The 17,061-nt window shown below is 41.4% G+C and overlaps 1 pseudogene across 1 annotated transcript in view; it reads right to left on the reverse strand.

The window, feature by feature from the left end:
* Window positions 1-518: 518 nt before the first annotated feature.
* LOC310963325 (sodium/hydrogen exchanger 9-like) overlaps window positions 519-17,061 on the reverse strand; it is a 39,445-nt pseudogene continuing 22,902 nt past the window's right edge. The window contains exons 5-12 of the transcript in view: window positions 14,505-14,610; window positions 12,082-12,376; window positions 11,164-11,260; window positions 7,912-8,000; window positions 6,514-6,627; window positions 3,633-3,744; window positions 2,622-2,815; window positions 519-536 (exon numbers count right to left, since the gene is read on the reverse strand). The product of the transcript in view is annotated as a sodium/hydrogen exchanger 9-like (transcript). The remainder of the gene's footprint in view (window positions 537-2,621; window positions 2,816-3,632; window positions 3,745-6,513; window positions 6,628-7,911; window positions 8,001-11,163; window positions 11,261-12,081; window positions 12,377-14,504; window positions 14,611-17,061) is intronic.

Consider the following 17,061-nt stretch of genomic DNA (forward strand, 5'->3'; position numbering starts at 1 on the left):
CTTTTTCTAAAATGTGTTTCAACATGAGCGCTGTGGAGGAATTATTGACCTTCAAACGTTTAATAAACATTCAATCAAGATTGTATCGCAATGGTGGTTTGCACAAGCATGTGATGAATTGGTGCTACGGAGGCTAGAAAAAGCCACAGCCGTACATAATGACAGCACCTCATCATTGCGAGTCAGGGGAATTTCTAATGAGTGGGGCAGAACTTTCGTTATGCAAACAGGTTTAAAGGGATACATCCATTTATGGCGAACTGTGGAAGTACAAATGATGCTTGTGCACGTGCGTCCCGTTCCACAGTGACTGAGATTTATAAAACAGAATTAGCATACAGGACGCTTTATAAATCTGAGGAAAAGAATGCATATTTCTTCATTTGTGCGTACATATAGTTTTGGTTGTGAATCTCCACAGAGTTTTATGCATGTGGCCCCTGATGGATGAGAACATGTGGAAGTGGAAACAAAAAGCATTTAACTTCCTCTTTTTCTTTGATTTAATGCCCGTGGTGCTAGGTCTGTTGAGGTAGCTATAGGGGTAAAAAAAAAAAAAAAGGAAAAAAAGGGGACTGGAGTAATTTCACACATAGTACAGCAGTCAAAGACTCCTCTACAAAGCCATTTCAAAGATTGAATGGAAGTAAAATATGCTCCAGGTGAAGAGATGTAATGTATTATTCACCGAAATCATTCAGACTTGTTACATGTCTCTTCACTTCATACAATCGGATGAGGGGATGGCTATGAGGAGGGAAGTAGAGGTGGGAGTTTGGGATGGAAAGTGAGGAAAACAGAGTTATTTTCTGAAACATGACAGCCCTGAAGCCTCAACACAGTGTAGTCTGATGGGCTCAAGAGATGGAACGACTACCCGCAAAGACAGCAGTGTCATGGGGATTGAAATATGCAGTCAATAGAGGTGTATTATTCAGGACAGGATATCCTTAGGTACTATGCACACACACCCGCATGCAAGGAGGTAAAACAGTAATACAAGTCAAGAACTGTAAAAGTGAAGTTTCCTACAGGAAAGGTCTGCTCTTACACTGCATGCAGGGCAGGTAGAAACAATATATATATGAATATAATACCTGTCACATTATGCATTTTCATTATTATTTTGGCTGCACAATCAGCCACTGTGTGTCATTTAAAAGCTATTACTAGAAGTGTTGGGTTTCTACATGATTTTATGCCAGTTAGCACACTGCTTTCTATTTTACATTTACCTTTTTTTTTTATCATTTGTGCTTTACTCTGTCCTTTCAAAACACAAATATAAAACATGTCTTGAGGGGATGTTTCATTTTGAATGCCGTCTATTTAATCACAAATATTTGATGTTGTTAGAAATTCTTGAAGTTTTCATGTGATTAAAAGACAGTGACTTCCACTTCCTGATCCTTTGTTGACTAGGCGTAGAGGCAGGGGAACAGGCCAAGCGGGAGCAAGATAGACTTTTACAGTAAAGGCATTTATACATTCTTGTTTAAAAAAATAACCCCTAGGAATTTATCTACCAGAAAGAAGATACCCATGTTTGTGGACACAAACCCAGTGCTCTGGGGGATTTGACAGATATGCTGGTTCTTTGTCTGGTTCATAAACATTAGTATTACAATGAAATTAAGATCAGTTGGCTGTAAAAGCCCAAACTTAAATGCAATTTATTGACAAAAGAGCAGCTCCAGTTTTCGATTCATATCACAAATTGTTTCATTGTCTGTGTTTTGTAGCTTTGAGAGAGGGCGTTTTAATGTTCAAAAGCAGTCAAGGGTGTGCACTTTTGGATACATTATGTATTTTATTTGATGCTTTTGCCTTTAATAGAGTCTATAAATATCCAATTGGAAAATCCCAATGTTTTATTGGAATGAATTATACTCTTTTTTAAAGAGCTTCTAGTTTCTCACCAATGATTGTATTTACTTCTACTTCTCCTATTCTATTAGAATAGAAGACATTTGCTTTTTTTCTGCACAGATGTTTTCATGATATTGTTCTTACAGTTGCATTAGGCTGTACTGACTGACTTAAACACACATACACACAACTAAAAAAAACACGGGAGATTTGAAAGCACTGCCATGAAAGTCTGTGGGAGTCAATTACACCACTGTGATCTGGACCATAGATTACACTTTAATAATATGGGTATCTAATTACTGCCTTGCATCCTTCACGCCTTTTCTGCACTCCTTAATCATTATCGCCCACTGGCCTCGAATCACAGATAGCACGCATACTTGTGTGTTCTCTATATACCGTATGTCACAGTGTATACACGGGTTTACAGTGTGGCAAGCTGCATTTTAATGCTATCTACTCTCTAATATGTTTCCAGGGACCTGTAGACCTGCTTTTCCCTGTGCACCAGCTGTGCAAGACACTTATAGAGGGCAAAGCCGGAGCAGACACACAGAGATAAGTGCCTATGTATGGCTGAGCAGCGAGGGGGAGGAGGGAGAGGCAAAAACATGCGGAGAAAAGCTTTACAAAGACCTGTTGCATATTGACCGGGCTGAATACTTTATGTGAGAATCTAATTAAACTGTGTCTGTGTGTGTTTGAGAGAGAGAGAGAGACCACGAATGATGGAAAAGAGATGGACAGACAATAGGTTTGACTGTCGCTCTGCGAGGTGGCAGCACATTCCTGATGTTCAGACAACGCAGCATGGGATGAGCAGACGTACCCAGGACCCAGATGGTAAAGCCGACCAGCAGCAGAGTGGGGTTGAGGGTGGTGCGCCTCACTTCTGTGGACGTGTCTCTTACAGCCAGGCTAAACACCACAGCCCCCCTGAAACCTGAGAGTAGAGGAGACATTTCTGAGCAAACAGGTGTATTACTGCCATCCATCAAACCAACAGACAACGACGTACCAACCCATTATTTGAAAAAGGCATGGCAGAGCTATCCAGTTATAAACTCTGTCCATGGGTAACAGATTACCCCCTGACTATCACTGTCACTGACCAGCTGCTCACCAGCAAGCGGCACCAAAACAAACTTCTAGATTGCTTTATAGTAGTGACATAATACTGAAAGCCAAAACAATTCCCAGAGCAAATCCTTAACTGTCACGACAAATGGATGGGCGGGGGAGTGTTGAAAAATAGCAAGACAAGGGCTTTTTTACAAAGAAACCTTCTTACGTAAGTGGTAAAGTGGGTCAGACAAGCAGCGAAAGATGCTGCTGCACTACCTCACATCACTTCACATCGAATATTCCTTTCTTCTGCATCATCAAACCATTCAGAGCTTCAACCACTAGACTCTAAAGTGAGGCTTATTTAGTCTTCTCCACAATACAGGTGCAAATATAGAAAAGGCTCAGAAGGAATTATTAAAAATAGAACACTCTGACGATATCGGTTATTGCAAAAACGACTTTTGTAGTCAGGGTAGTGACCTATTATAACGCCTGAGGATAGCACCTGTTTTTGTGTCCACCTACCTGATTTTACACACACACACACATACACACACAAGCACACACCATAAGCTGCAGGCAGTGAAGAGAATGGAATAATTTAATCATTTTAACAGCATACATTTTTTTTGCAGCAATAAATTCAAAATAAATCACGCTAAATAATGAATAGGTATTATCTAGAAGAGTACCTGCAAACATCATGAAGTGCTGGAAGGTGCCAGGTATCTTGACCGTGCGTCCCAGGTTGAGGAGGAATGAAAAGGGGTAGATGATACAGGCTCTTGATATAAAGATGGAGAGCTTTTCATAATGAGCGAGGATTAAGGAGAATATTTTTGACTGAGACACACTTAAAGATTGAATAACACTTAGTGAGGCAACATGTTGACATGGAAATTAGGGTATTTAAAAAAAATAAAAAAATAAAAAAAAATCACAATTTCAGATGTAGTTAAACTGTTGAGATTAAGTAGATAACTGACTGTAGATTGAGTCTGCACTCTTAGTTAAGATAAGGATATTAATAAGTAAAGGTTAAGGTTTTGCTTTATTTATTTAAAAAAAATCCCAGATTGACTTCACATAGCCTGATGTAACAGTATATCTCATATCAGTAGATCAGGCTGTTAAAGTATCAACATATATAGACGTGTGCACACATAAAAAAAATCTCTGAACATTTGCTGTTTAGGATGCAAACACAGCAGTGTGGCACCATGCCGAGGCATGAAGCCAATCTCCCAGCTGTCTTTGCCCTCCACACACACTTTGATGTTTCACATAGGATGGGACTGAATGCTAAGTGTCCTGGGCAGCAGTAAGGGAGAGGGTATCTGTACAATTATCAGGGACATCCTGGACACTCTTAACATCTTGTGTCATACTTGTAAAAGAAGTCATTGCTGCCTCATAAAAACCTCCTAACCTCATATGAGTCTGCGTGCAGCCTGAGAGCCTCCAGTATGTTCTTGTTAGTAGTACCCAAAACCGGGGGAGGCCGGGTTGGAGGAGATCAGGCAAGCTTTCAGTGTACTCATTTAAAAAACGCTCTTGAGTTTCAGTTTTAGTGCATAGAAATCAACTATGCAAATAGATACTCCGGATTTTAGAAGTCCAAATATGATGCCTTGAATAATAAAGGGACCAATATGTTCGAATGGGGACCTCAGTTTGACAGGACTATTACTAAAACGGCTCTTGCACCCTGCAGCCAATATTAGATCTCATGCACCCTATGGATTTTATAAAGCAATATCCTGCACCCAAAAGCAATAATTTATTTTTATCAAAGGCCTCTAAGCTATTTGAATGGAGGTAATTAAGCACTTTCATCTCAGCCTTGTTTCCAATATAGCCCATCTTCATTGTCAATTGCAAAAGCTGCAAGCTATGGCAATTAAAATCTACTGTGTAACCAAAGAGCGATTAACAGGGATGAATCCCTGGGGTTATTACATTTTTATGGACACTTTTAGCACTGTTCAAGAGGACTATGACCTCCATCTACTCCCTGTTTGTACATCCGGGTCACCTTCCAGTAGGTGTAGTTTGCCAGATTAGCCAGGCTCAAAGCTCAAGTCAAACATTTTCTCCCTGGCAGCACCTCACACTGAACATAACCATTGGAAAAGGAATCCGCTCAGTCGTCTCTTTCTCTGGCTCCTTTGACCCTATGGTGGAAGATGGATTGTAATAATAATTGCTGGCCATCTGGGCACTGGACTGTGAAAGAACAGCCCCTTGGAGTGCAGCCACTAGAGTCTCTCCTCAGGCATACGCTGTAGTCATGCCAGCTCTTAGGCAAGGACAATTGTTGCCAGCAGCTACCCCTCATTTCCCCTCAGGAAGTAAAGCTGACTGCTACAACAACAGCTGTGAATGTAACATGAGATGAGTATCATTAAGGGGCTGGTGGCTTTTTGATAACATACCATGTATTGTGTCTGCATCGCACTCCAGTCTGCAGAAACTCCAGACAGAGGAGAAGCTAGTCTTCTGTGATGGATGTCTGTATGGTTTTTGAGTCTGTGCAAAATATTAAGTCTAAAAACCACTTTCTCTTTGATTCTGAAAATTTTAAACCCCATATTGAGTGTTGATGTTATAGATCGCTGTACAATGTTCTTCTGTCAAAACCACTATACAGGAAGTATCTGGATACAATGTCAAATAATGTCAATAAATCATTTAAATAAAAAATGTTCATCATCATAATTTCCCAGAGCCCAAGTTGATGTCTTCCAATTGCATGTGTCATTTGAGAAACAGCCTGAAACTGAAAGCTATTAAACTGAGATTCTATCATAATCCTTGCATTTGAGAGGCTGGGACCCGTGCATGTTGGCATTTTTGCTTAAAGTAATAATCTTGAAATTTTTTACTTAAATATTCCCCCCCCAAAAATACTTTATTAAGTTACTGCTAATGCAAACCAAACAATTCCCACTACTGCAGATTCACATGTGTTAAAAGCATTTCAGAGTGGATTTATCTTTCAACATGGGAAAACTAGAAAGAACAGCTTTCATTGGAGTTTCTATAACTAATAAGATTTAATCTTCAACCTCAACAGGGATACAGTGCTTAATCCTCCACAAATTAAAGTACTGTGAGCCTATTTCAAACAGGCAAACATCTTTATTCCACTGAGCTTGACTAGAGAACAGAAAACAAGCAGCGGTAACAATAATTAAAGACCTACTCCTATTCCTCAGAGCAAACGCTGCACTGCAGCATCTTAATGTGCAGAGATGGTGATCATGGAAAACCGGCTCAATAGCATTTGCAGAGCTCACCGGATCAAACCTGTACAATTTAAGTGCTGATTTATTTTTTACATTTATTTTTAAAGGCTGGGGAAAATACTGCACTGCAGCAGAAAGGCGAGAGAGAAAACAGGAAAGCCACTCTGGTCAAATAAGTGGCAGATGATTGTGCAGATCAGGATTAAGGCAGAATGTGTGTGAGAGAACAAAATGAAACAGAACATGATTTCTGGGGGTCTGAGTGGGATCTAAAGGATACACAGCAGGGAGGGAAGAAGCTTCATCATGTAGCAGAAAAGGATACAAATGCTCCAGTAATGAAGAGAGCTTTGAAGACGTGGTGAGGAAACGTCAACAATACATATCCCATGTAGCTGAAGATGAAAATCTCCCCCAGGAAGTTGAAGACTTCAAAGAGCTGCAAATTATGAAAGGGATTGAGAGGATCATGAGGGAGAAGGTCATAGGAGATTGGGAGAGGTTCAGGGTGTGTGTGGGTGTGTGTGTGTGTGTGTGTGTGTGTGTAGTGCGGTGACAGTGAAGGACTCGGATCATATCTGAAATGGGTAAACAGGCTTAGATTTGTACAAACACGACAAATCCAGTGTTGATGTTATTCTCTGATCCTTTGACGTGGCAACTGCAAACATCTACAGCTGGAGGCTATAATGTGGTTACAAGTGGCACCAGGCATGTTGTCGTCATCGTTCTCTTGATTAAGATTTTTTTTTTTTAAACATGCCGTTGGTGGAAATCACAGCTAATAACTTCTTCCTTTTCTGTGATACTTCCTGATAAAGGAATATTACAACCCATCCAACGCAGGTCCTATAATGATGCAGGTCATATCAAAGAGCTTGACTGTCACTCACTGTAGATGCAAAAATAGAATAGGAATTATTTCAAATGGGACATTTCGGCATAAGAAATCAAATATTTATTAAGGCCCTTATGTTGTAACTGGATTAAATTAAAGTAGATGTTATGATTTCATTAATTATTCATTTTTTTCTGTTTTTACCAGTTAAACCAGCTTTGATGTAAAGCTCTGGTAAAAAGCTATCTAATTGAATAAATGTACCTTTTCCCTGAAGAGTCTCGCAACACAAGGACAAGAGATGCCACAGAGAAAATATTTTTTCCTACTAGCTATTCAACCAGTGTCTGCATGCACCGAATCACTTTGCCTTGTCCTTTGAGCTGCAGCTGCATGTATAAATCATAGAAATGTAGATAAAGGCACTCTGCCAAGTAAACATACTGCACCATACACATGCATTGACTACAGTATAGCCAATCTAATTTACAGGCAAAGGCTTCAACTGTGCTGCATGGCCTTTTAAAATGCTTTATTTTGATAAACAGTTAGCTCCACTGTGGCACCGATAATGAATAATAAATGCATATATGAGTATATGTGAGTACTTCAGATTTATTTACTCCCCTATGAAGCTCACCAATACAGTATGACAGTGTGCTGGCCTCCATCTGTGCTCAGCCTTTAAGCAGATAGTCGAGACTGGCCTCCCAAACAGACACCCAATGGACAACCAGAGCACTAATGGCAATTAATGATTGCTTGTGCACGCACACAAGACACAAACATTGGCATCAAAAAGCAAAGGGAACTAAGGGAGTAGACTGAAAACTGTTATTTGAAAACAACAGTGAAATAAGCCTTAATCATCATCCATAAACCCACCTGCTTGGCCCTGGTTCTGTCCTCATGGGATTAATTGTGAATTGTGTACTTTGCCTGGCCCAAACCACAAAACAGCACCACCATAACACCTGAAAAATAAAGGCAGATCCAAGTAAAATTAATGAAAATTCAAAAAGGGAAATAACTAAACAGCTAATAATGTATTAAACATTCATGACATCTGTTAGTTGGTCTGTGTTTCAAGGACAAACGTTAACATGCATTCTAGTGTAATACTTACTATTATTCTAGTGCAAAATTAAAAAAATTAAATTATTTAAATTAAATTGGATGTCCGTGTGCTTCAGTTGTTTTTGTCTTTGTGATGTTTTTCCTGATCAGGAGTAGAACTCCTAATTTCTTTGTATTCTGCAGAGGGGATGATAATGGCTCCCTGTTTTAATGTGAACATCAACATTTTGTGGGAAACACGAAGCAGTGTTCTATAAACAGAAGGGAGTTAAACAATGTGTTGCATCTAATTAGTACAAAGTATGCAAAAACTGCTGATACATGCACCTGTAATCAGGTTTTGAGAATGTGTATGTTTGTGTAATGAAAGACACACAGAGCCTTGGGGGCCTCTCATGTTGATATTATGCCGTGGGAGGTTCTTCCATCATAGGAAAATGATTTGTGTAAAGTCTTAGAGTCTTGGCGTGGTTCAACCCAGCAATTTTTTAGATCAAAGCAACTGACAAGACATAAGCCAACTTCCAGTTTACTTTTAAAAAAACAACATGATTTTCTAATTAAACCTGGAAAAGATTGCTTAACAATGCAGGTAAACATTCATCCTTAAGTCCAAGAATCAAATTGAATCTTTCTGTGTGCCGCTACTTCTGCATTTGAGTCAAAGTATGTGACACCAGATCAGAACTGCCCAACCCTGTATCCACCCATTGTCCTGGTTCCAGTCGAGTCCAGCTGTATAAACAGCTTAATCAAATCGTGCTGTCCAACCCAATACAAGCATCCTCATGTTTCTGTCCAAATATGTTACTTCCATGTCTTCTCCAGTAACATGAAGCTCTGGGAATGATAAATGCTCAAGAATGATATCATTGCTATAGATCTTGCCAGATGCAGAGGAGCAAAAATTAATAAAACGCAAATAAATGTCAAGCCGAACATACAGAAGGGAAAGTAAGGCCGCTCTTAAGAGGGAGGAAACAGTGGAGTGAATAGGGCCCCTGCTGGTAAAGAGGAGGCTGGCTGGAGCCGAGAGCTGGAAATTGAAATGCATAGCATAAAGGTGGGTAGCTGCCTCACAGGACATGCTTGCTTTGTTGCAGATATTCAAATTCATATTTTTGCTCTCTCCTTTGAGGGAGAATCACAGACATTGAAAAAATGTGGAATTACTGTGATGGGCAGTAGTTAGAGGGCAGATCTGGCAGTAATAAATGCAGCAGCCGTGAGAAGATAGCACCTGGGGTTTGGGCTGCTAAGTGAAGCCAGTCCATTATTCTCTCTTCACCATTCACGTTCACACTAGGATGCTGCACCTTCACCTGCACTATGTTGGTGCCAGTAATCCCTGTTCACAATGTCCTTTCCAGCACTGTTCAACAAAGTCTAATGGAGCACAACGGCAAGGCAGAACTCATTTTGGTTCCATTTGGTTAAGGGCTTCGACATCCTCCTTGGTTTACATAACCCTGACATAGGTAACGCATCATCCACCATCAACATGAAGGCTCTTCCAGTATCCACACTACTTGGCAACAGATGAGCATATGTGAGGGGGTGTAAGATTAATGACAACAGGGCTCCTTGCGAGGCTGAGGGTCATTAGGCACACCCTCACTAAACTCCAGCAATTAACAGTCAGAAAGAGCCTTGATTACTAAAGGACATCAGGATAGACTCATATGGCTCACTAGGTCATTCTGTGTGAGGTGCCACTTCACCCCAAATGGACCATTTAAGTAGAGTAGAACCCCACAGATTAATTTCGTGGGCTAGGATTTTGTACCCAGAACATCGGCGATTGCAATAGGAGCCATTTTTAGTTCAGTTTTGGTTTTCTAACACTTTAAGTTTGAAGCATTTTACCATCAGCCCTGGTATTACAGTACAGAAAAGTTGCATCTGTACAAAATACTCAAGGCTCTACATAAGATAATACTGACAATTACTGCCCTTGGTTTTGCTGCGGTGTGCCTCCCACACTGGGCAGCATTCAGAGTGCTGTGCTTTACAGACAAGGCATCTGGCTCCAATAGACAAAGGTTACGCTATTTCATTAAAACCCCCCTCCTCCTCCACAGGCCGCAGGAAGTACTGCCAAGTAAGAGAGAGTTCTATAAGAGTGGAATCCCTCTTACACAATAAGGGCAGGGGGAACAACAACATTGATGTGTGCATATGTAGATTACATAAATATTTCAGAACTATGTTACAACAGGTCGGTGAAGAAATAGATGAGGACAATTCCAGGTAGCTGAGCCAAGAAATTATTGCTTTCCAAATGCAAGCTACCTAAGATTCCAGATGCTCTAAATCAGTAAAGTGAAAAAAAATCTGACAATGTAATGCATCCTCCCATTGGAGACTGATAAACAAAACAAAAGCAAGGTCATGTTGTTTCCACTTTTCTACATGAGAGCTGAGCACATTTTGATTTTCCAGGAAATCTGTTCAAACAGCTAGGGCAAGAATGCTATTATTCCTTTATGGCTTGCTGCCTATCCGTGGTGCCATCTCCAAGCTATAGGTACGAACATGCTCAGACAGGGGAGGGCAGACACCATTTCAAAGTGAGTTATGGGGTTGAGCCCAGAATGGAATTGGTACCTTAAGTTCCCTGTCGAGAGGAGATGGCTTAATACTTTCTCATCTGTACTCTATTATTGACTTGCTACAACACCCAAGGACTCTCAAAGGTTAAGGTATGTGTGTATATAAGGGGAAGGGCTTCCTCTGATGCTGGTGTGGGATTTCATCTGTTCTTGAGGAGGGGATGGTGCAGATGGTCATGTCTGGACAGCAGACAATGTGCACACATCATTCCCAGGTTTATAGAGTGCCAGTGGCCACAGAAACGCAGCAGGGCTTGCCAATCAAACAGCTGCTTGTGACACTGATAATGTGCAAGACTGAGTGAGTCAGTGCACAGAGTTGTAAGCAGGAGTTGTATTCTGTCTGACCTCAATGGCACGGCAACCCCCCCCCCCCCCCCCCCCCACACACACACACACACACACACAAACACACCCACACACACACGTCAAGTCATGCAACGCTCACCTGAAAGTCCACTGGCTTGAGCTGTGAGGAAGCTGCTCCAGGAAAGCAGGAAGAAGACAGATGTTTCCAGCAGTGGATTTGCACACTTTGCATCAGGCTATACAAATGTATGACTGTTGCGGCAGACTGCATCCACCAAAGAGTGCAGTGTTTCTCTGCAGTCGCTGCAAACAAATAGCAACTGCAGAAGCTGCTCACTAAACCAGGGGTCTGCCATCTAGAGTAACGCACCGGGTCTTAATGAGGTTTTTTTTTCTGTGAGTTCTCCAGCAAATAACAAGTCCACAGTAAATAAGTCCAGATCCCACTCCTGCTTTCTTACTGTCCCACATCCCCTCTGGCAAAGCTTTTTTGTAAAGCATACAGTAATTCATTACACAGTGTTCCAGAAAGAACAACACAGGTAAAGTGGAAGTTCAGCATCTGTGATAGTCACAGAATATGATGAAGAGTGGGTGTAGGTACTGTAAATATCACAACATTAGGACTGCATATTGTATACAGCTTGCTGCTCTGCATTCTCAACCTACTTAAAGATCATGATGGTTTACAATAAACAAAACACCATCCCAAGCATCATTGTTTTTTTTAATTAACAAGAACAGGCACTGCAAGTAATTAAAAGAAAACTGAGCAAATGCTGTAAGAAACTACTGTTGAGGAGACAGCACAAAAGAGCAGATTGTTGCTATGGTTAGCATCGTCAAAATCAAATAAATGCTCACTTTGTGCTTTGCTCACACCCAGAGATTAGTCACTGTAAATAAGAGTTGAGCTGTGCCCCAAACCTCTCATGACACATCCTCATTTTTCATCCTAAAGTCTTACAACTATAAGAAATGCTGTACATCGAAACTTCATCAGAGGCTATTGGCTTGATTGACGACCTCTCTGCAACCATTAATGTCGCAGGAGCACTCTAGACTTAGCTGTGTTGCTTTTGTTCAGGTGGTACAGTAGGGGTTTGTTAGAGAAGCAATTACCAAGTAGAGGAAGTGGATAGATTGTGGCGGATGCTGAGGTGATAATTGAGTTTGGGGTGGGAGGCGAAGATGGGAGGGGATGAAAGGATATGAGGGCTGTTATGAAGGTGAATATGGAACCAAGGAGGAAGGAGCCAGCAAGCACTCCAAGAAAATAACCAACAGAGAGGAGGAAGGCAGGGGGGTCAAAGGTATGTCCTGCAATCATCTGGCTATAGGTGGTGATGGCACTGGAAGACAGATTGACACAATAGAGAGAAAATGGTGTTACACACACTATTATGAAACAAAAAGAAAGCCAATAGCACAATTACGCTGGAGTAAATATGAGCGTTACAGATGCTGGAGCATTAAAGCGTCAACATGGTTTATTGCTCTGAAACAAATGCAGTCGTCAGAAATATGGCCCACTTGGTTCTTAGTGTAAACCAGTGAGCATAAATTCCCATGCTGCTTATTATGCTGAGCTAAGCCTTTAAGTGAAATTTCTTGGAGTCACTACTAAGAATACACGGCCTTCCTAGAAGGTAAAGCCCACCCTGAAAAACCACCTAATGTGAATTATTTGCCTTAGAGATGTCCCCATGTAGTGGGAAACAAGGGAAATACCATTGTTGCTCACAAAGACAGCAGCGTAGTGCTATTTACACCGCTATTAATATTCACGGGGGGGGGGGGGGGGACTTCCAAGGAAGTCACTGAGTGTAGAAGAGGCCTCTCAGAGAAGATGGGAGGGAGAGGGCCTGAGGTGAAGCAAGTAGAGACAAGCACCCATGCGAGTGGCTGATGGAGCTGGCTGCGTTTGTGGAATGACAACATTTACCCACTACAGACCCTTCATATACCCCCCCCCCCCCCCCCCCCCTTAGACTTTGACTGTTTTAAAGGAATGTCAAACAACTGAACCAGCAAAACAAGGTGAAATCGGTAGTTGCTGTCCTTGCTTCCTACCTATTTAATGGGGCACACACTCACAGAAACTTACTTTATACTGCAGCTACCTTGAACATGTTTTGGTCAAGATTAATATGGTGTCAAAAAATATCTGACAAATAAACCCGTTATATCTCAACTTTTCGTGCTTTCATCAGATTGAAATGAGCTAGCACACACCAACATGCCTTAAATCTCCATAGCAAAAGGGAAGAATCAATCAAGTTGCTGCTAACTGGCTCAGCAGGCTGAAAATCGATGACCCCCCTTGGTGTAAATAAAGTCTCTAGTTGAAGTATATATAGTTGTGGTAGCACACTAAATTTTTGCAACTAGTTTGACCTAAAGACTGTATCTTCAGGCATGTCCGGCTGATAATTCCCAAACAAAAATCTCAAGATGTGAACACAGGACCTGGTTGAAGGTTGGTTGGGTCAAGGCTGCTGGAGCAGGAAGTTTAGTGCCTGTGAGAGGGCACATCAGCGTAAGGTTGAGCTGCTCTGGGAGCTTGTTAAAATTCCAGTGCCAGGGCCCCGCGTGGCTCACTAATAAGGGCCAGCTTTGTGTGTGGAGCCAGGGCGACCGGCAGGCTAGCGAGCCAGTCAAGTGACAGGAGATGGCATGAAGGCTGGTCACGCCACTCCAGGAACAAACACAGCCCTATCTGACTGTTTGTCTGGAAAGACGTGCAGGCACCCTCCTCTGCACTTCAGTGTACACACAGACGGCAGCCGTGGCGTGAACACAACAATCTCTATCTTATCTTTGATATCTGTGACATCTCCCTCCTACCTCTGTTTTTTCATCTGCCTGCCTGGTCTTGAATGAGGACCTGTGTGAGTTCTCTTCCTATCTCTCGGCTCCCCATCTTGCCCTCTGTTAGCACATGTTACTTGAATGGCTTTGTTCACTAGCAATGTGTAAATATTGCACACAATGACTGCAATGTGTGTGAGCAGGACACACGTGCATATTTAAGTGCAATGCAGTAAAAAGGGGAAAAGTTGTGGGAAATGAATTAAGCAATTAAAATGCATGAGTAAGGCATGACTGCATCATGGCTACTTCACTGAGCTTCCGAGGGTTTTACGCTGTATTTTGTCTGAATTTGACAGCAGCTGTGTTAGCAGAGTTCGTTAGCTGGGAGCATGTCTCTACCCTGGCAGTGAGTCTCTCCACTGAGTACCTTAATGAGATGCTGACAGTGCCAGAGGCAACTCGCTTACGCAGTCCACTGCATAGCATCTGAGGCACTCATGCGGTTTTGCCAATAACACCCTTTCCTTAAAGCTGGCAGCATTCATCAAGCCTTCCCTCACCCACACATCCCCCCCATAATGCCAATTGTAAAAGACTGAGCCCCCACACAATTAAAGCTAGAAATGTATTGCATTCTGAGGGCAGACACAAATCAAAGGTACTCACTGTGTCAGGACTATGGCCACGGAATCATTCATCACACTCTCACCAAACAGCAGCGTATGCAGATCCAGGTCCACACGCAGATCTGACAACAGGCCAAGGACTGCAACTAAAAAACAAAACAAAACCAGAGTTATTTGAGACTGGAGGAAGCAGAATAACTCCTCTGCTAATAACACAGCAAACGTGGTAAAGCACCCATTCTGCTACAAACAGGGGAAGCCAGGGGAATTAATGTTACAGTTTAACAATGAAAGCTGACAGGAAATGTCAGCACACTGACAACACTGGAAAGAGGATTTTGACAATTGGAAGAACCAGAGTAACTAAACCAAGCACAGACTTGTTCAGCCCAAGCTGAAGAAAAAATACACAATATTTTGGAAAAGACTATATTTATGTCTGCAGAGGAAACAGAGCAGAACGAAATTCTATGCTGATCATTGTCCCTTTTCAGTGACTCATTGAGAATAATTTACATATTTAAAACTGTAGAAGCAATATATCTGGGGGTTGATGTTTCTCTGTGAGCATGGTGGAATTGTCATGCGATATGCATGAGAAAACAAAATGGTAAACTAAACCGTTAACCTTTGGAAAGTATCATTGAATGAGTGAAATGTCTACTGCGTCACTGTGGATTCTAAAGATGCAGTAATCTAATGAGAAAATAATTTGAAATACTAAATAGCATTTCAAGTCCAGGGTCTACCCCATTTCTTATATAAATAAAGTATATCTGTACATAGAATTAAAATGTTAGTGGTTATACTTTAGCTGTATGTCGTTCCTGTGTATGTACATTGTTAGCAACAACAACAAAAAAGTGTGGCTGTGTATTTTACAGGGCACATTTCCTGTGTTTGAAAATCAGTTGCACCACCTGTAGTCATAACATGGCAATCTGTGATTTACTGGCAGCAGATAATGCAAAACATCCAAGTAAAGGAAATGACTCAAATTGAATTGGGTGTTGGTCTTTACCAGCTGTTACAATTTCCTTATTGTTAGTGCTGCAGTTGTTTCTGTTTTATATGTGTTCGTGTTTGTTGAGCATGAATATAAGTGGGAGTTTGCTTATTAGCTTGGAGCATTGCTACAGTTTTCACTATAGAGGCAGATAACGACTAGGAGTCTGGGAATCTTGAGAGGACGCTGGTGGGAGAGGGGGGAGATTAGAGCTAAAATGCTGCAGCTGATTAAAACATCCAAGAGGAGCGAATTGCAGTCTAATGTAGGGGAACTACAGGCAGAGAGCTCAATGCTTTAAATAATGTAAGATTCACTCAGTGCTCAGCAACACAAAGAATCCCTACCCACATCAATTTCTCATACAGGTGCCTCTTGCATGACAATGACTTTATGTGGTCATGGTCGTTTATAGAGACAGCACCTGCAGCAGTTGGGACTTGGGAGTGTTTTATCACATACATACGTTTGAGGGGAATGCGACACATAAATGGTACTGTTCACAGTTTACATCAAATCTCACAGAGCAGAGTCGGCTGCAAACTACCACAGGGTTGACACAGATACAAAGACCTGGGGTGAGTTCCAAAGTTGGACTGATTTTCCAAATTTGTATCCTAGCCTGCATCTGGTTTAGGAAATGTTGATTTGAGCTGAGCTGAGAAGAATAGATGTCCAGTAATAGGTCAAAGGACGGTGGGCTTGTTGTGAGTCTTATCTGCGTCATCAGCACTAATGACTGGGAGGAAGCACCCAGTATTTACTTGAACCTCTGTAGATGATTCAACCCTTATATATCAACCCTCTTAGATAAGCGGAAAATCACTGAAAGGCTATGTAACTTATAGTCAGATTGCTTTAAACACAGAGTAGCCAAGATGCTAAAGGACAATCATTTCCCAGAATTTTGTGTTTTAAAAATATATAAATTCAAATGGTTGCCATTGAACATTGACGTTCCGGGTAAATGAAACCCCCAAAGCCCCTGAACACCCACACAGGTGTTTTCAGTTAACCTGGTTGATTAGACCTCTTCTCCGGACTGTGTGGGTGTGTCTACTGTGATTGACTGACATCTTCCAGAGTCTCCTGTTAGCTTTGTTTCACCTGTTAAGGCGGGACAAAGTACACCTTTATCATTCTTAGGAGTAGAAGGACATTTGTGACTTTATAAATTCCCATCAAAGCCCTGCCCACCTTCAACACAAGCAGAGGTCTAATCAGCCAGAATAACGGAAAACACATGTGTGGGTGTTTAGGTGCTTTAATTTTGCATTTTATCTGTTTCTCTCGTGCCTCACTTGCTTGGTCCCTGATAACATTCAATTTGCCTTCAATGTTTAATTTGCAATAAAAGGCTCATAGCTTAATAACTAAAGTTGCCAAAACCTTTGCTTGCATGCTATGAGAACACGTGAAAATTGCAAAATCATAGTGATTTAGATGTTGTTTGTACAAAAAATTCACAGATGAGCAATATGGCGCCCAATACTGTGAATCTTTGAGCTGAAATGGAAAAAGATCATCTCTGTTTGGATAGTGCATTGATTTTGCAGCAATATGACTCTGCAAATGTGCCCAGAAGGCTGCT

Source organism: Echiichthys vipera, assembly GCF_963691815.1.
Source record: "Echiichthys vipera genome assembly, chromosome: 21".
Lineage (NCBI taxonomy): Eukaryota > Metazoa > Chordata > Actinopteri > Perciformes > Trachinidae > Echiichthys > Echiichthys vipera.